We start from the raw sequence: 18,400 nt of genomic DNA on the forward strand, positions 1-18,400 counted from the left end.
TCATGTTGATTTAATGAATTTACCATGGACTGCTATTAATCACATTAGACTGGGTTAAACTTTTTACACACACAAAAGTCACTATTTCATACTCACAAGTTCAGACAGAATATTAGTGGTATGCAAAATCATTTAGAAATATATATCCCAATCAACTATCCCCCCCCAGTAGCATACAAACATTTAGAAAAGCCACAAAATGACTAAAAATAGAACTATGGCATTATTCTAGCTTTACCACTTAACATGCTTTATTTATAAATACTAAGTCACCCGCTCAAGTCAGGACCATGGTTTAAAACCACACTTGAAACTTAGCAAATACATTAATCCTGACTTACTAAAATCAATTATTTAGAACAATCCCAAACTGAGTCAACTCTTTTGGTAAGAACTGAAATAGTTCTACTTGTTGCAATTCATAAATAATGTAGTATCTGGATAGGCTAGCCTATTTCCACTGTCACTGAGCTATGCCTTGGCCTTCAAAACTTAACAGATGCAACTATAATGATGCTAAAAATGTAGTAACTCCCTGCTCAATTGAACCAAAGGGTCATCAAATCTAGAATACTCCTTCCAACAGGCATCTGTTTGACAGCTTTTGGAAGCTCCAACAGGGCATGAAGGAAAAGTATTTCTTACAGCATCTAAAATGTTGTGGTCCAAATATTTACTATATAGACCTAATGAGGTATCCAACTCAATCATAAAATTTTGTCTGGCTACTGTTTTCCAGCATCTCACACACTATCCCAAGACAAGAAGTGCTGACAACCAAACCCAGATATTCATAGATTGCATACCCTATTGAGCTACAGCTTTTCCTTTAAAGTGCACATGCGATAGGTGACAACCTGAGTCTTTTTTCTCTGGCAGGGTCCCTGTGCCTTTAAGAGCTGCAACAAGAAGCAAGAAAAAGGTGTGATGGAGAAAGGTAGATCTGAAGAACAGAATACCCTAGAGATAACAAGCTGACAAATGAAACAAGGTAGGATGAATTCACTATATACATTTTGAAAAGAAATAATTTTCAATACTTATATACCACCTAATGACAAAGTTCTGAGCGGTTCACAAAATTTTAAAACATAAAATACAATAGGAAACAAAAATCTATCACAGAATAAAACTAGCAACAGAGAATGACATAAGTACAACAAATGTAAAAAAGCAGAAAAATAATATTCATGACTGGAAAATGTTGTCATCTGGCACCTAAAAACGTAATCATGTAAGCACTAGGCAGACCTCTCTGTGGGTGCAAACCCTGAAAAGGCACTCTTTTATAACTTAGAGCTAAGCAAATATTTGCTTAGACGCACATTCATTTCTCGCTTAATACAAATACTCATTGTTTTGAAGAAGGAATACTACTCTAACCCACACACCCTGTCACAGAAACACAAGAAGAGCCAGCTGGATCAGATGGTCCCTTCTAGTCCACATCCTGCTCTCACAGTGGCTGATGATACCTGTGGAAAGCATGCAAGCTGGACACGAGTGCAACAGCACTTTGCTCACCTGTAATTATAATACAGGTAAAAATACAACAGCAACGTATGTTGTGTGTAAAAAAAAAAGGCACAGGATCTCTGCTTTGTGAATTGCTAGGCTCACCCTACTGGTCTTTGGACAGCATGTTACAAAAAGTTAAGAGGGCTCTGTTTATGGGTAATAAGTTGAAACAGGAAGATCTCAGAGGAAGACAGAATGTCCTTTTTTGTTTTTGTTTTATATGAATGAGGGCCATAAGCAGTCAACCTGCAAATAACCAAGCAGGATGGCCAGTGTCTGCACCTAACAGGCACACTGTCACTAACATCATGCAACATTTATTCATGGAAAGGATTGCAAATATAACATGTATCAGACTCCTTTCTCTTGGATGCTATTCTTTCTAGCTGGATGAACCATTTTTATTAATCTATAATGCTTAGAATAGTAAAATATTTGCAAAATGTTTAGAAAACTGGGTTTTGGCCTCCAAATCTACATAATGAACAAACTGAGGGGGAACTCAGTGTCCCTTGTTCCCTGAAACAAATGTTGGGAGGGGCAGCTCCCCAATCATAGTAGTGCAGGGAAGAGAGAGTGGTTTTGCAGCTGGCTGCACAAATCCCAGTCTGAGCAGTACAGTAGAGATTATTCCTTTTTCCTCCTCTTGTTGAAGGGGTGAAGAAAAAAGCCCTGGACATGTCAACTGTTCACCCTTTCAATGTTTTAATTGATTAGAATAGTTAAAAGGTGGACCAGTTATTCAAAGTTATTTTCCTGGGGCTAGGCTGCACTAAGTTCCCCAAACTCCCTTGATGGGACACACACACTCTCTCTCTCTCCCATTACTCTGTCGACTGAACAAGCCTCCAACCATGGAGACTCCCATCTTGTGTATGGGTAGATCTGTTCCACAGGGGTACTATGTGATGTCAACAACCTAGAACAAATAGCAATGCCTACAAATTTCAGCTTCCTACTTAACACTCAGTACCACTGGTTAATCAAGCCCAACTACTGGATCATTAGCAATTAATAATAAGAACTGGCATATGTTTGCCTAACAGTAATAATTCAGGGGTGTTTGAATACAACATACAAAAAGCACATTACATAATATTTACACTTTAAAAGTAGTACTTCCGTCGGCCACCAGCAGGATCCTCCTCCCACCTTCTCTTTTCAGACTCTGGGAAAGCATAGCAGGGGCAAGACAAACAATCCTTTTAAATACGAAGAGATCAGGGATCTCTTTTTCCGTATTCATTAGTTGGGGGAGGTCAAAGGGAAGGACGGGAGAGGAAACCCTGCTTTGTTTAACAAGACAGTGTTACGGAAAAGATGGAAATGAGAACGAGAGAGACGCAATGACGGCGGGTAGCCCTGCGAGCAGTACTGTTGCAAAGGGAAAAACATGAATGAATAAAGAAAGAGGGTGGAGCTTGGGAAAACCCCTCTGCAACGCTGCACTGAACAAAGCACAGCACACATGCCAGGAGGTGGAGGAGAACGAGTGCAAACCGGGACCGACCCAAGGGAGGGGAGGGATCAAGAATGTCTTCTCACCACAACACAGCAAAGCCCAGGCGCGAAAGCCTACCTTGCAGGATTTGCAAGCGCCAGCGAATACAAACGCACGCAGCCGGGAAAAGGACAGGAGCAAACAGGAGCGTGCACGCAAATGCAAGCAAACACAAACCTCGCCAGCCGGAGCCGCCAAGGCAGGCAGGCAGGCTTCTTCCCGGGCCCATCGCTTTCGCCACCCATCCCCCGACTCTCCCCTGCCCCGCAGCGCTCCTTATTAAGGGAGACTTCGTGGTGGGCTGCGTCTGCCCCCGCCGTTGCAAGCAGAAAGGGCTCAGGAGGCGGCTCTCCAGTCTTATAGCGAGGATGTTTGCACAGCGTGCGTGCGCGCCCGGGTCCCTGCTTCTCTTTCTCTCCCCCTACCCCGCCTTCCACCACCCTTCCTGGATCCCCCAGCAAACCTGCTCAGAAGGCAGCCGGAGCTGCTGCTGCTGCTGCTCTTGCTGATGGCGGCGGCGCTGGCGCGAAGGAGCAGCGGCCGCGGCGGCAGCAACAGCAGCAGCTGGGAAGCTCGGCGACCCCTGCGCGGCGGCGGCGGCGGCGGCGGCGTCTGGGATCCTCCTCCACTTGACAACCTCCAACACAAACATGACCCGGCGCTAAACCCCCCTCCCCAGCATCCTCTTCTTCCTCCCCCCCCCCCGTCTGTCAGACACACACACACAGTCTTCACCACAACCTGATTCCGCACAGACACAAACACGGCAGCGCCCCCGCCCCCACACGCGCAGGAGGAGCACCGAGATCCCTCTCTCTCCCCGCAACTCTGGCCCCAGCCAGCTCCTGAGCATGTCAAGATGGGCCAGCGAGACTGCTGTCCTCGTGAAGGGGCCTGGAAGTGGGCGAAATCTCATCCCCGGCAGGTGCCCGAAATCCCCAGCCCGCCTCCAGCCCATTGTTCACCCTCCACACCCGGTTCTGATCCGGTGTCAGGTGGCTGCACCGCGGGGCCAGCTCTGCCCTCTTTCCTCGGCAGCCCCGGGGCCCTCGCCAAAAGCGGAGCCGTCGAGGAGGGCATTCATTCTTCCCACGCCAAGTCCCCCACCTTTCCCCCCACCCCCTGCGTGCCAAACGCCACCGACTCTCCTCGCACATTCTCACCAACCAACCCCCCGCCCAGCTTCTTCCTCCGCTTTCGAACCTCACAGTCGCCGCCTGCCTCCGTTTCCCTCACCACATACACACGTTCAGTAGTGTAACGCGCGTGTCAACTCGGCTCCCGCTATCTACACAGATAACAATCCCTGCACCTCGCTCCCCCTGAGGAACGTTTCAGAAATTAAGTCTCTCCACACCCGAATACTTTTCCTTTCACTCCACACAGCGTCAAGTGCGAGTGCACCCACTAGTGTTTTCCTCCCCTCAGAGAGACTCCGAATATCCCGCCATTTCGCAAATACTCTACGCGGCTACGCTTCGGTAGAAAGCCTCCCCCCTCCCTCGTTCCCATCCTTCCTCAGGGAACTTGTAATTCCTCTGTGGGGTGCTCTTCGCCCAGCCCCACAGCGCTGACCCCCCAACAGGGGGCTGCCCCCACCTCCCCTCTGACAACGCAAACCACCACACACCGTCGCCGCCCCCTCGCTTCCATCCTTTGTTTCCCCCAACCCCAAATGACTCAAACCCACCTTCCCAGCCCCCCAATAAACCTCTTCCCCTCCCCCCTCAGAGAAACCCCGAGATGTGAAAGGGGTGTGTGAGGGAGTAAGATACTGTTGTGGGGGGGGGGGTCACACTTAGGCACCAGGTGAGAAGCAAGTCCCTGATAACAGGGGTCGGGGGGGGGGGAAGAGAAGGTGAAGAATGGGGGGGGGGCATATGTGGGGCAGGCACCGTGTTGCGGGCGAAATTAGGGTCTGGGCACCCGAGTTTAAGAGATACAGGGGAGGAAGGCGGTTGTAGGGACGAACAAGCTGGAGTAGTTGGGGGGGTGAGATGTGGGGCGTTGAAGGAAGGGGTCAGTGGGCGGGGAGGCGCCGGAAGGCGAGGGGGGCTGGGCAGGTCTCTCTGCTGCTGCTTCCCCCTTTTTTCTTTCTTCCTCCCCCCCCCCCCGCCCCGTCTCTCCGCGCCACCCGCTACCCGCGTTACAAGGAGGGGAGGGAGGCGAGCGCGCGACCGGCGGCTGCACCTCCGCGCCCCCCCCCCGTGGGGAGGGGGGGAGGGGTGAAGGGAGGGCGAGGAGATAATTGGAAAAGGGGGTTGCTTTACCTTCCCTCACTTTCTATTGCAGGAAGCGGGCCGGGTGACGTCAGCGGGTCTCCCGGGCCCCGCCCCCTTCGCCCTGTCTGCCTCGCCGAGGAGCGAAAGGGGAGGGGCTTGGCGGAGGGAGGGGGAGGGGTCGCCGAGGGGGTTTCCTTGTTTCCTCACTCGGGCGCGTCGAGAAAGGGTAGAACCGAAACTAAAAAGGAAGAAGAAAAGTTTATAACAGGAAGGAGGGGGGAGGGGGGAATTCCTTCCTAGCCCGTCCACTTCCGCAACGCAGAAAGGTTTCAGAAGCTTCTAGCGTTTTCACAGCCACGCGCCCCGACGCTGAGGGAAGGTCTGGTTAGGAGGGTTGCTGGGCACCTTCTGGGGCTTGCAATGCCCTCTGATCAGGTGTCTTGCGGCACCTTCAGATTGGTCATTGGCGTCTATTTGGGTTAGTATCCCAATCCCCCCCCCGAAAGTTTTATTAATTGGCCGCCCTCATTTCTGGCCGCCCCCACTTCTTTTCAACAGGTATCCCCATAGTCTGCCAGTATTGTTTTAAACGAAGCAAGTGTTTGTACTGGAGATTTCTAAACGATTAAGGCATTAAAAAAAAACAACAACCTGCAAACTAGTTAAAAGAACATAAAGAGTGTTTTGCTAGATCAGATTAAAGCCCATCATTCTCTTTAACAAGAAAGCCACCAGTCCACAAGTGTGAACTACAACAGTGGGGAGAGGTGATTGTTTTACATGCATAAAATCTAGCATAGCCTTGAGTTAAAAGCATAGGATTCCACGCTAGATTTTTCAATGGCACAACATGGGGAAGAGCAAAAGATTGGAAATTGTGGAAACACTGAAACACCAGTGGGAGGTGCCAGCGTTGGGTAGCTTCTGCTGTTAACATCAGTTATATCTAGTACACTAAAAATATTTCCAGTTACAGATAGGTAGCCGTGTTGGTCTGCCATGGTCAAAACAAAATAAAAAAAATCCTTCCAGTAGCACCTTAAAGACCAACTGAGTTAGTTCTAGGTATGAGCTTTCGTGTGCATGCACACTTCTTCAGATACTGAAGAAGTGTCTGAAGAAGTGTGCATGCACACGAAAGCTCATACCTAGAACTAACTCAGTTGGTCTTTAAGGTGCTACTGGAAGGATTTTTTTTATTTTGTTTTGACTAAAAATATTGTAAGTCACCATGAATGTTCAAGAAATGTGTGGGATACAAATCAGAATAAGTAATAAGCAAGTATGTCATTTGATGCATTATAAGGAAAGTGTTAGGATATATAGGGGTAGACAGCAGGCTAATCACACAACCCTGTGAGGCACTTATATTTGAGTTAATGCTCCCACCAGACAGCTGGACCAGGAAAGGATACATTTGTGAAGCTGAGATCAGATTAGGCCAGCAAAGAGAGATGCCAAGTTTGTTACCTGTAAGGCCTTGGTGGACAGAAATTCAGAATCAATGTGAATTGTGTCAGACCACAAGACTAACTCCCATGACTCCTGACTACTGGCCAATAGGAGTTGGAGGGCACCATGTTGGCTAGCCCTGAAAGTCTGAAACTGTGTCACGTGGTATCTAAATGTTTATGCAGGTGACCCCTTTATCTTAAAACATGGAGCAGTCCTGGCCAATGACAATTTTGAAACCTGTGCCAAACTGCAGTGTCTACACTGCAAGATTGTCAGGTTCTGAAGGGAGAGGCACCTAGACTTTTCTGTTAGATCACTGTTTCCCAAACTTGGTTTTCCAGCTGTTTTGGGACTACAATTTCCATCATCCCTGACCACCAGTCTGCTAGCTAGGGATGGTGGGAGTTGTAGTCCAAAACCAGCTGGAGACCCTAGTTTGGGAAACCCTGTATTGGATCAAGGGCAGGCAATCTGTGGCCCTCCAGATGTAGCTCGACTCCAACTCCCATCAATGCTAGCCAGCAAGGCCAATGGTGACATCTGATGGGTACTTTAGTCCACCCATATCCAGATGGCCACCGGTTCCCCATTTGTGTGTTCAACCATAGCACTCCAGAGTATGAAAAATATTCTGCAAAAGAAAATACTTCCCTTCCAGTTTGTGTTGCTATTGTTAAAAGGGGAGGGTGCTTCCACAGAGTTTTAATATCCTGCTATTAGTGCCTTCCAATATTTATTCTGCGCCAGCCATATCTCAGAGACAGTAGAGTAGAGTGGACCATATTCTGTTGCAGATGGTGCTAGCTTCAAATACCACAACAGAGCGAAGTCAGATAACGCATAATTTCTGCAATTGCCACAGCTTCCCATTGCGACCACCACAACTAATCCCTTTCACACAGAGCACATGGCATGGCATTGGCGTAGCCAGAATTTATGTTTGGGGGTGCAGGCCTTTTGTTGGGGGGGCAGAACCCTGCTATCTGTGACTCGATTGGTCAGTTAGTTAAGAATTTTTATTTACCTGATTTAGGGGGTCAGCTGCTGCCCCCTCTGCACCCCTCTGGCTACACCCATGTGGCATGGTACGTTTCCTCCAACCAAAGTCCAGCTGCGCTCCGTGGGTCTCCCTTCCCGGCCCTAGCTAAGAGGGCACAGGATCGTGCTTCGGAGACCCTGACAAGTGTTCCTAAAGTGCACCCACCTCAGTCAGGGAAATAAAGGCTGGAAGCAGTCAAGGCAAAGCCTATCCGCGCCTCCCGTCCCGCACCTTTGCCTAGAGATCGCAAAGGGGGGGGGGGGCGGACACAAAACCACCCAGACAAAACTCGACGGGCAAAGTTCTTCCCAAGTAAGCGGAGCCTCCCGCGCAGATGCCCGTCGCACGCCCCCCTGCCGAGGCCCGTCCCTCCAACGCAGCCACACGCGCACCCTCCCATGTATGCACATAGCTGGGGCTGTTGCTGCTGACGCGGAGATCCCGGAGGTTCCTCCTTGTTGCTGCTGGCGGGTCATGCAGGCTGCGTCCCTCCTCCTCCTCCTCCTCCTCGCCGCCGCGCCTCCTCCCCCTCCTGCTTCCTCTTGCCCTCGCTGGGTTTTCCCGTTCGCTCCCAGCCACGCTGAATCCCCTCCTCCTTCCCGTGGCAACAGACCGAGCAGGCGGCGGCGGCGGCCAGAAATACACACCCCACAATGCAAGAGGGCGCCTCGTGGGTGAGGGCGCGCAAAGCCTGGGCCCCCCCCACCACCACCCAACCAAACCCCCCCCCCTCTCGCTCCCCTCCAGCCTCGCCCAGCCCCGGGCCGCGAAACGCAGAAATAAACTCACCCCGGGAACAAAAAAAAGAGAAAGGGAAAGTCCGCGCTTGGTCTCGCCGGGGAAGTTTTCACAGAAAACGAGCAAAGCCGAAGGCAGTCCCCTCCGCGCTTGGAAGTGGGCGTGAGAGGAAATACGAAGGGGAGGCGCCTAAGGGTCGCTTTTCTCTCTGGCTCGCTCCTACCCGCGCTTGCTCCCCTTCTTTGGCTCTGGCAGGGGTTTCTTGGCTGCGCTCCTTTGATTGGTTTGCACCCTCGGCTGTTCCTAGGGATGGAGCGAGTCGGGGGGCGCCTGGGGCGGTTTCTGCGGCTTCCTTCCAGGGCAGGAGACGAGGGGAGCAGCAGCGACGAGAAGTCCTTGCTAAGCAGAAAGCATTGTGATTTTTCCAAGAGAGGATTCCAGCAACGCGTTGCCCCGGGTTTGCAGCCGACTCGGTTGCATGGTGCTAACGGTACTAGCACTGTTTTAAGAATCATCAGATTATATTTGTGTGTGTAGAGAAAGAGAGAGTAAAATAATGCTGGTACATTTCCAAACAAATCTCAAAAATTACTCCTATACAAGGGTTTACATTTTCCCCCTTTTAACTTGTTTAAAATATTATTTTATCCTATCTTTCTGTAAAATGGTCAAGGCAGCTAATAGCACCCAAAGCCAATAAAAGGATAATTTATTTCCAACTTTCATTCTGCCCCACCTTCCCACACACAGATTTTGCATGGCATAATGTGATTTATTTGTGTCACCCCAATCTCTGAGTGGGCCTAGATTCCAGGGGTTCCAGCTGCTTACCCAGGGTCTGTTTTTTTGGAAATGAGACACAGTGGATACTCTGTTGTTTTTAGAATACATGGTTTATTTACACATGTATACAGCCTGAGTCTACAATGGAGGGGTTCAAAGCATTACACTCCAAGGTCCTGTGTCTCCCATTGCTGCAACCTCTGATTCAAGCAGGCAGCTCACATTGTGCTCTGGTTCCCCTCTCCAGCTTGCTGCATTTAACATACTGCCACTATTTTTCCTCCAGCCCTCATCATCCCCAACTGCGATCTTAGACTACTACTCTCCTGCCAGCTCTAAAACTTCTTTGTCTTTCTAAGTTATTCTGAGTTAAGGGAGGCCCTCTCCCCATTTGCTCTTTGGCACAGAGACCATTACCAGGCTGGCTCCTGGCTTGTATTTTAACATGCTTGAACCTAACATGCATTTCTGAATATTTCCCCATGTATTTGCATGATGGTAGCACTCCTGTTGCAACCCACCTTGGATCAAGCCACCAGTTAAAGACCATTCTGTTGTGGACAGTACTGAGCTAGATAGACAAATGGTCTGACTCAGTCCAAGGCAACTTCCTACAATAACTTGCAGTGATTCCCAGGATTTCAGAAGGTTCTCTCCCACCCATCTCTAGTGAACTGTGATTTTTTTTGCATGCAAAAAAATGTTCTACTACTGAGCTTCCATGGTCATTCCTGACTAGTTTCTGAGTAGAAATGGTTAGGATTGCACTGTAAATTATCTATATAGCTATTATAAATAAAAGTGGGTATGTACCAGATTATCTCTGGTTAATGCATGCATGCTGGTGTTACCTTTAAAACCCTCTACAATTTAGGGTCAGTCACCTGAAGGATTCATTTATATGAGTCTGCTCGTACATTAAGGACAACTTTGAAATTCCTGCTTGTGGACCCACCAATACGATTGGTTAGGTTGGTTGGTAGGCACAAGAGGCAAGGTCTTTTTTAGTGGTGATCTCCCACTCGACCCTGACTTTGGAATTCCCTCCCTGCTGAATTGTGCCGGCCTCTTCTATATAAGACTAAATGGACCACAAAAACTCATCTCTTCCAGATTGCTTTTACTTAAAATATTTCAGGTGTTGATTTTTGAAAATGCTTCTGTTTAAAATGGTTTTATGCTAACTTACTGAACTGTTCCTGGTTATGCTTTTGTGTCTGCTCCAATCCTGGAAAAAAAAACCATCTTAATTGTACTTTCTCTATATAGGAGTACTGTATAGGTTTACCTAGATGGGTAGAATAAAATCTGTCAGTTTCAGACATCCCATAATATCTCAACACTTATTCCCTGGTATTTTGGACTTACTGAATTTTCCTGATACTGTACAATTAAGCAGCCTGTTGCCATCAATAAATGGGCCCAATCACAACCGTAAAGGTCTGTTTTTGTCCCTGCATAGAGAGCCAAGGTCTTGCCTTTGTGCAAGACCCAGCTCAGTGTTTGCATTAATCATACAGGGGCTGCTCTAGTCTTTCCCTCTTGAGCTAAGCCATTTTCAGGTGCTCCACCTCATGTGATAACCTGTCGCTCGTCACATTACAGTTGGCATGCCTGCAGCCCTCTGCATGCTCAATCCCAACTTCTGCAGGAGCGAGACCTTTCTACTTACGCAGGCCCCCCTTGCAATTCAGAACCCGTCTTCCAGGGTTCTGAATTGTACAGGGAGCCCCCGCAAAAGAACAGGCTTCCTGCTGCAGAGGTCCAGCCCCAATGCATAGAAGGCAGTGAGAGCAGCCCCAGTGACAGGATGGTGGAGCAGCCAGGGAGTATGTTTCTATTCTCATTACTGTAATCAGGCAGGAGGTGGGTTGGGTGGGGGAGAATAGGCCTCAATCTAGTCATGCTCTTTTCTGTTTTGTTGGGGAACATTTTATACACTGATAATTGTAAATCTCCAAAGTAAAGAATGAGTTCTACAACATAATTCCGTTTATTCAAGAGGCTCAAGAGATTTCTCAAGGCCTTCACATGAATAAAGTAGATTAGGATTGCTCTAGACATACGATTTGAAAAATACTTCCATTCACATTTTTTGAAGTATTATGGCATTGAGGGTAAGCTTCATCGTGTTAGGCAGCTTTGAGACTGGAGGCGGGGGAAACATGAGGTTACAGCATTTGGAGGTTATCGTTTAGGGGGAAAGACAAGGGGACAGGATAGAGGTGCATATTATTACACATGATGTTGAGAAAGCAGAGATTGTTGTTGCTGGCATTTGTCAGTCTCGAGAGACAATGGAGTGTGCCTCTGGGGGTGAAGTCAAACTGCTGTGTTAGCAGCACCAAAATGACCTCCCTAGGATGTAAGCCTGGGCAGTGTGTATAGAGGTCCTGGGCTGCCCAGATGACAAGACCTCATTGAGGTGGTCCAAAGGAAAGCAGAGCAAGACGTTTGGCACCAGCTTGGCTGCAGGAGATGCTCGAATGAGGGACTCCACTTCAGATTTGTGTAGGTTTTATTCCTTAGTCTTTTCTTCTGAAGATATCCTGCAGGGCAGCAGAGGTTTAGAGTCAGTGCAAGGAGCTGCTATCAGGTGCTGCATGAGTGCTCCATCCTTAAGCGGTACTGTATGAAAACACTCACCACCTATAATAATCATAATTTTATTGTTTACACCCCACTCATCTGGTTGGGTTCCCCCAGCCACTCTTGACCTAAGGATCTTTTAAAATGGAAATGCAACATTAAAAAGTACACAAGCATTGGAATTCAGGTAGCTGTGTTGCACTTTACTATAACGTCAGAAGCAATATTGAAGACATTCCTATGAAACATAACCACCAGCCATACAGCATTCACAGCCTCAGTGGATGCACTGGATCTCTGAAGGATTGTTCCCCCCCCCCCCCGGCAACAAATTTAGAGATGTGTGCAACAGGCAGGTTGATTTATAATTAATTTGGCATCTCAGATTAATCTTCTTGATGTCTGCTGGACATCCAGAAAATCAATCTAGGATTTTGAATTAATTATGAAATTAGGTCAGGCTCATTGAATCTCAGGGCTGATTCACACACAAATGTATCATCACTTGATTGCCCGTATCACAGGGAAGGTGGCATCAGCTGATACTCAAACTTCTGTCTGCAGTGTTAGCTTCACAGTGACAAGTGTATGTGGAAGTCACCTCTTGATGTTGCAGTTAGTAAGAGAAGTGCGTATGTGAACCATCTCAGAGATTACATTTGCGTGTGCCCAAGCCTGAAGGCATCTCATCAAAAACTATCTTTACAACACAGACCAACCTACTCTTGACCCCAGTCCCACAGTTTATGGAACATCTGATGCCCTAAGAATGAAGTGGGCCCAAGCATTACATTAAAATATACATTTGTATTCCTTTAATATTAATGGCCTGTTTAAAAAACCCAAGACCTTACACAGCATCATTTTCCCCTGGCGAAATTCAGTCATGTGTGTGGAATTCACATTTCTTGTTTTCCAGTGTTTTATATTTTATCTCTCAGACCACTGATTTCTCAAGGTCTATAAACTAGAATTCCTCTGAACTTTAGCTTTTCCGTTCAAAAGCTCACATTTCTGTCTGTATTCATACCCATATAGCATCTAACACAACTTACTGTACTTTTTAGCCATGGCATTTGTTTGTTCAAGTTACTCAATCGACAGGTTCCTCAGCAGGTTTTGTAGCATTTCAGTGCACTCAGAATGTATCCAGTCCAATCATCCACAGTCCGTACCATAAACATTAGTAAGCTATAGAAGTGTTTCCCAACCTTGGGCCTCCAGCTGTTTTTGGACTACAACTCCCATCATCCCTAGCTAGCAAGACCAGTGGTCAGGGATGATGGGAATTGTAGTTCAAAAACAGCTGGAGGCCCAAGGTTGGGAAACACTGAGCTATAACATTGAGATGATAATGTGTCAGATAGAGGAGAGTTGGGATGCCCAAAGATTGCTATGACAGGAGCAATTTAGATGTATTTCCCCCATGATTTTTTAAGAAAAATTATTCTGTGGCATTGGCTTAAAACAGTGTTTTAATGCTATACTTTGCTTTCATCTCTTGACCAGACAAACTCATCAAGTGCCGGAAGATAAAATCATTGAGCAACTCACAGAAAAGCCCCAATCAATTCCATAAAAATCTTGTGACTTCAGTAACCCATCAAGATCAAAATCTGTTTGTCACAGCATTGATTTTTCTTCTGCATGTGAACAAGGACAATGATTTTAAAGCTGTAGCAGGGGCAGGGGAAAAATGGCTAGACTCTTCTACCATATTTGTAATTTTCATTAGTCGGGCACTTAACATAGTTGTGATAATGGAAAACATAAGGCAATTTTTTAGTAAACGCTCCTTGTGAAATGCCAGACATGCAGAGAAAATGTATGTTTCCTGTTACAAAATTAAATGTTAGAAATGAAAAGGTTTGCAGCCTATCTCTCTCAAAGTGAAATGCAGGCCCTAAATGGGTGTCTTGCTGTGGTCTGTCAGAAAGTGGTAATAAGCTGTTTTGAAGGGTTGAGCCTGCATGTTTGTGCCATTTCCCATAGTTTGTGTTATAAAGCTGCTAGCTGGTCTTCAATTAAATAGAGAGGGGGAGTATTAAAGCACCGTACAAGTGTATGATTCCATTTCAGACCATCTTTGCATCCCTTTCTCCGTAACTATTAATTTATTGCAATGATTTAGTACCCTGACAGTTTTACTACACCTAACATTTGTTACTACACCAGTAATACACTAAGCATTGTAACGGACACAGATAAACCCCACCATCCTTGCCCTTTGGGCTTCTGAATCTGATTCAACGCTCTGCTATGCACACCTTTTATTGCTTTGCATTGTATTTTTAATAACGGCTGATATTCACCTGCAAGCAGAACAGACTGCAAACAGATTGAGGCTTCCCTTTTCTTTCTTCCCTGCCTTTAATCTCCCATGTGATCTCCCAAAACCTGTTCTAGAGGGTTGGGGTGCCTTCTGGAGCAGAAGCAGAAGCCCCATTTCATGAGTGGACTTCCACTCACATCATGTTGGTTATCTCTCATTCTATTTTATACTTTTGGTTTGGGTGAACTGCCTAGAAAACATGTTACTGGGCAGCCATACCTATATAGTATGTAAGTAATCTCCTACACACCCACACCTTTTTTAAAAGTTAGATTGGCTCTCAAGTTCAGTTCTGTTAACAGACAGGCAGTCCCCCTCTTAAGTCAATAGGGGAAATGTGTAATAAACTTTCACCAATGCCAAACCGACCTCCCCACCTTAGCTATTCAGTTGCAGAAAATTGTGCAGCCACAGCAAAGTGAGCAGTCAAAGCAGGAAGCAATGCCCCACTTTCTATAAACATTCCCTGTAGACTGGCTAGAAATTCCTGAACTAGTTTGGCTACCAGAATACAAGAAGGGTTCCCATAGGAGCCAGGGCCGGCCCATGACATTTTGCTGCCTGAGGCAAAGGACTAGATGGTGATTCCTTGCGTGATACTCTGCCCACATATACATTCTATGGGTAGCATCATCCAGCACACCTGTGTGAAGCATGTTACTTAGGGGGCATGGTCAGAGACGTAGCTAGGGGGGCAGGAGGGCATACTGGGCATCAGTCACCCAGGGGGCTTGACTTACTGCGGGGCCTGCTGTGCACCCGAGCCACCCGTCTCTCCTGGGAGTGACACAGTGGCTCAGGCACCTGCAGGCTCTGTGCTGAGCGGGAGGCAGCAGGCGGACTCCATGGGCCCTGCCTTGGGTCGCCTTGCCCAGTGTGTGGCTTGCCCTGCCCCTGGGCACATGCTTGCTACGCCACTGGGCATGGTCGTAGCCATGGTTCAAGGGAGGCAGCTATCCCCCTCCAAATTAATAAATAAAAATGCTTAACTAAAAGTAGAAATAATCAGAATATTTGAAATGTTCTCTGAGGTCACTTAAATGATGGTGCGGCACATTCTAGTGACACAACTGACAACCCAACTGAGCAATGGGCATGGCTTTCGTGAAATGACCAATCGTGTCACAGGTAGCTCAGTTCTGGAAGTTTATCATAGTTTCTGGCATTTTCTCTTAAGAGTGTGCACCTACAGGGCTTGTCTAGAAATGACTGTAAGTTTCTCACAGCCTATTTATACTGCAAAAAACCCTCAGACCTCAGCCGATGATATAGTTCAGTTTATTCAAGTTCACAATTTGGATCAGTGCAGAGCTCATAGCTAATGTTTGTTGTGAACCAGTGTTTTATTTCATTATAGTGTAGTTTCCTGGCTATCATTGGTGTTCAAACTCCAACCATAAGCCTACCTAGGACACGCCAATTGTTTAGAAATGGATATAAAAACGTTGTTTACTGCCTCTCCCAACATAAATCCTGGCTGCACCTATGTTAGGGGTGCAAGACAGGTTGTGTGGCTCATACAGTTCTATCCTACAAGAGAGAGGGAATGGCCGGGGGGGACATGGGAGAAACAGGCAGGTGGCTGCTGCCCCTGCCCCACATTACCTGCCACACGAGGCAGTTGCCTCCCTCTGCCAAATGATACGGCTTGCCCTGACAGAAACTGATAGAAACAATAAAGGGCATGATGTGTTTGTCCACAGACAGCTTTCCAGGTTATGTGGCCAACATGACTAAACTGCTTCTGGAGCAACGGAACACTGTGGGTTAAAGCATGATGAGAAATTGAACTCAGCATATAAGATCAATTTAGAGAAAAAGTGTTCATAACTTAAGTCCTATGTTTCGTTTAGAAGCTGTGAGTGGGAAGTGGAAAAGGAACTACATTTGCCACCCATCCCTTAATTTAAAATAAAATAAAATCAAAGGACAGAACAGATTGCATAACAGCAGCAAGCATACCAGACGAGGCAGTAAAATAACCTGGAAATTCCTAGCGGAAATACAGCAGGTAGAAAATTTAGGAAGTCAAAACTTAAGTAAAACCAAAAAATGAGCTAAATTCTCCTCTCGGCTTTACCTTTATATATCTCTGAACTAATCACAATAATGAGTATTAGGAAGCTCATTTTAATGTGTAAGCTGAATCAACCCACCCAATCAGTATCAGAAATATCAAGAAAGGGGAATCTGTGGACAGGAAGAAAGCAGCATTCTGAGATCAGCTTTCTATGAGAAACAATGGGGTCAAGTAGACAAAACTATTTTCTACAAGTGTTTATGTTACGTCACCCTTGTCTTATTATATCTGTATGAATGCCTAGAAAGTTCATGTATTTGTAGGGGACTGGTTTGGCTTTTGGAGAAATTCCTGGTGCCCATGATGTTTAAATTGTCTCATGAGCAGACCAATAAAATTTCTGACATTTTCAACTCTGCTGGTAATGACTATTTAAAATCAGCCAGTAGTCTTTTTATAGCATAAAGCCAGGCTAAACAATTTTCCTGCAACAACTCCTGTTGGTACCTAATGCTGAGCAGGAGGAACAAGTTACACTGCCATATCTTCAGCTGAGCCGGAGTTGGGGACTGGCTGAGCTCAGCTGAGCCAAGTCAACTCAGACAGAAATCTGCTGTATCCTAAGCTACTCATCCCAGTGGATCTTGACATGGGATTGCTCCCTGAGCCTCTGAGAAAGCTCCTCTCTGGATGCTCATCTACTGCCACTTGGAAAACACTGAAAATATAGTGAAAAGATGACATGACTACATGCTGGCTTAATGGCTGTCAATATGTCAAATTACCTTTCATGCCCCTTCTAGGTGTGCTCAGGACAGGAGCACCTGTTACCCAGCCCTCCTTACATTTTCGATCAATGGGAACCTGTGGGACAGCTTAACCTGTTGGGGCAGAAGTGGCTGTTCCACAGTCATTAATACAACTTTCCATGTGATTGTAACATTTTGTAGAGTTATACTTTGTTTGGGTTTTTTTAGACAGAGAGGAAAGACCTTAACCAACCATTCTGTGACCTTATTATGTCACATGTATAGAACTGGCATTGCAATGCATGTCCCCTCCCCACCCTCCAAAATGAACCAATGGTTTTAGAAAATCGAAATCATGAATGTTGATAGGCACTTATGCCTGATTCAAACTCATCTTTTCCCAATACAGCTAAGTGCTATTGGGTAACAGTAACTTCTACCATGGTTGGAAATTTCCACAAGTGTTTGGAAAAGCAGTAGGTCACACAGCAGAGTAAGATCATGTGCAGAGGTTTGGACAGAGGTTGAATATTATGCAACCACAATTTTCCTTACTGTACATCCATAACTGCCAGTTTCATACCATAACTGTAGTAATGATGTTGGACCACAAGCAATTGCTTTAACTGTGCAATTATGCTCATAACCACGTGAAAATGTTTTACGTTAATAAACTGTTAATTAAAAGCAGCAGAGGGAACTGCAGGATACAACTTACATGAACTCACGAAAATATGTAACCTTTGACAGCTATGTTTCTAGGGCTGCAGCAAATTTTTGCCTAAGACATTTTTCGGGTTGAAAGGGAAGCTTACGGCGGACAGAAAATCTTGTGCACCATGCCCTTTGCTTGCTTGTAGTTTCTCCTAATAGAATACATTTTTAATGTTATGTTTACTAATATATTTTTAGGCACACTTCCCCCAATATTCTTTTGTGAAACATTGCTTGGCTGGAGAACTACATTGCAAAATTCAGATAAGTGTGAATCCAGAGGATATGGCTGGATTTCAGTCCTCATATTATTTTGGAAAGTGCAGATTTGATAGATTTGGCTTTAAATGGGAATTGAATTGACTTTCTTCTCCATCCCCAGTCATGACAAACTGAAGTCTGTTGATTTCAGTGCGCCTCCTTTGAGTACGGCTTTGTCAGATATCACTCATTGTATTCAAATATGTTCCCATTATCAAGCATGGTGTGTAAATAGTTAAGTGATTTAATGACATCACCGACAAGTAAAGTCTAGAGTTCCATTATGTCATCCGCAGAATATTAATTTCCAGTTTACTCAATTTACATTGGCTATACGGTATATTTGGTTGGAGCTATTACATTTTGTCAGTTTAATCATACTGGTTTGCCTCTGGTTTCCAAAAAGACATCATTTCTGAAGTATGAAACAATGCAGATATCAAGCATAATTTGGATTGGTTTGGAAACCTGACTGAAAA

General features: G+C 46.1%; 1 protein-coding gene and 1 long non-coding RNA gene across 2 annotated transcripts in view; one reads left to right on the forward strand and one right to left on the reverse strand.

The window, feature by feature from the left end:
• HIVEP1 (HIVEP zinc finger 1) overlaps window positions 1-1,038 on the reverse strand; it is a 79,041-nt gene extending 78,003 nt beyond the window's left edge. Inside the window, exon 1 of the mRNA XM_081872958.1 lies at window positions 807-1,038. The gene's annotated coding sequence lies outside the window, so the exon portion shown is untranslated. The remainder of the gene's footprint in view (window positions 1-806) is intronic.
• LOC309348160 lies at window positions 807-15,077 on the forward strand. Its single transcript, XR_014159249.1, has 3 exons — window positions 807-922; window positions 8,549-8,963; window positions 13,355-15,077. It is a non-coding gene; the product is annotated as an uncharacterized lncRNA (long non-coding RNA).
• The last annotated feature ends 3,323 nt before the right edge of the window (window positions 15,078-18,400 follow it).

The sequence above is a fragment of the Podarcis erhardii genome (genome assembly GCF_964252035.2).
Source record: "Podarcis erhardii genome assembly, chromosome: 8".
Taxonomy (NCBI): domain Eukaryota; kingdom Metazoa; phylum Chordata; class Lepidosauria; order Squamata; family Lacertidae; genus Podarcis; species Podarcis erhardii.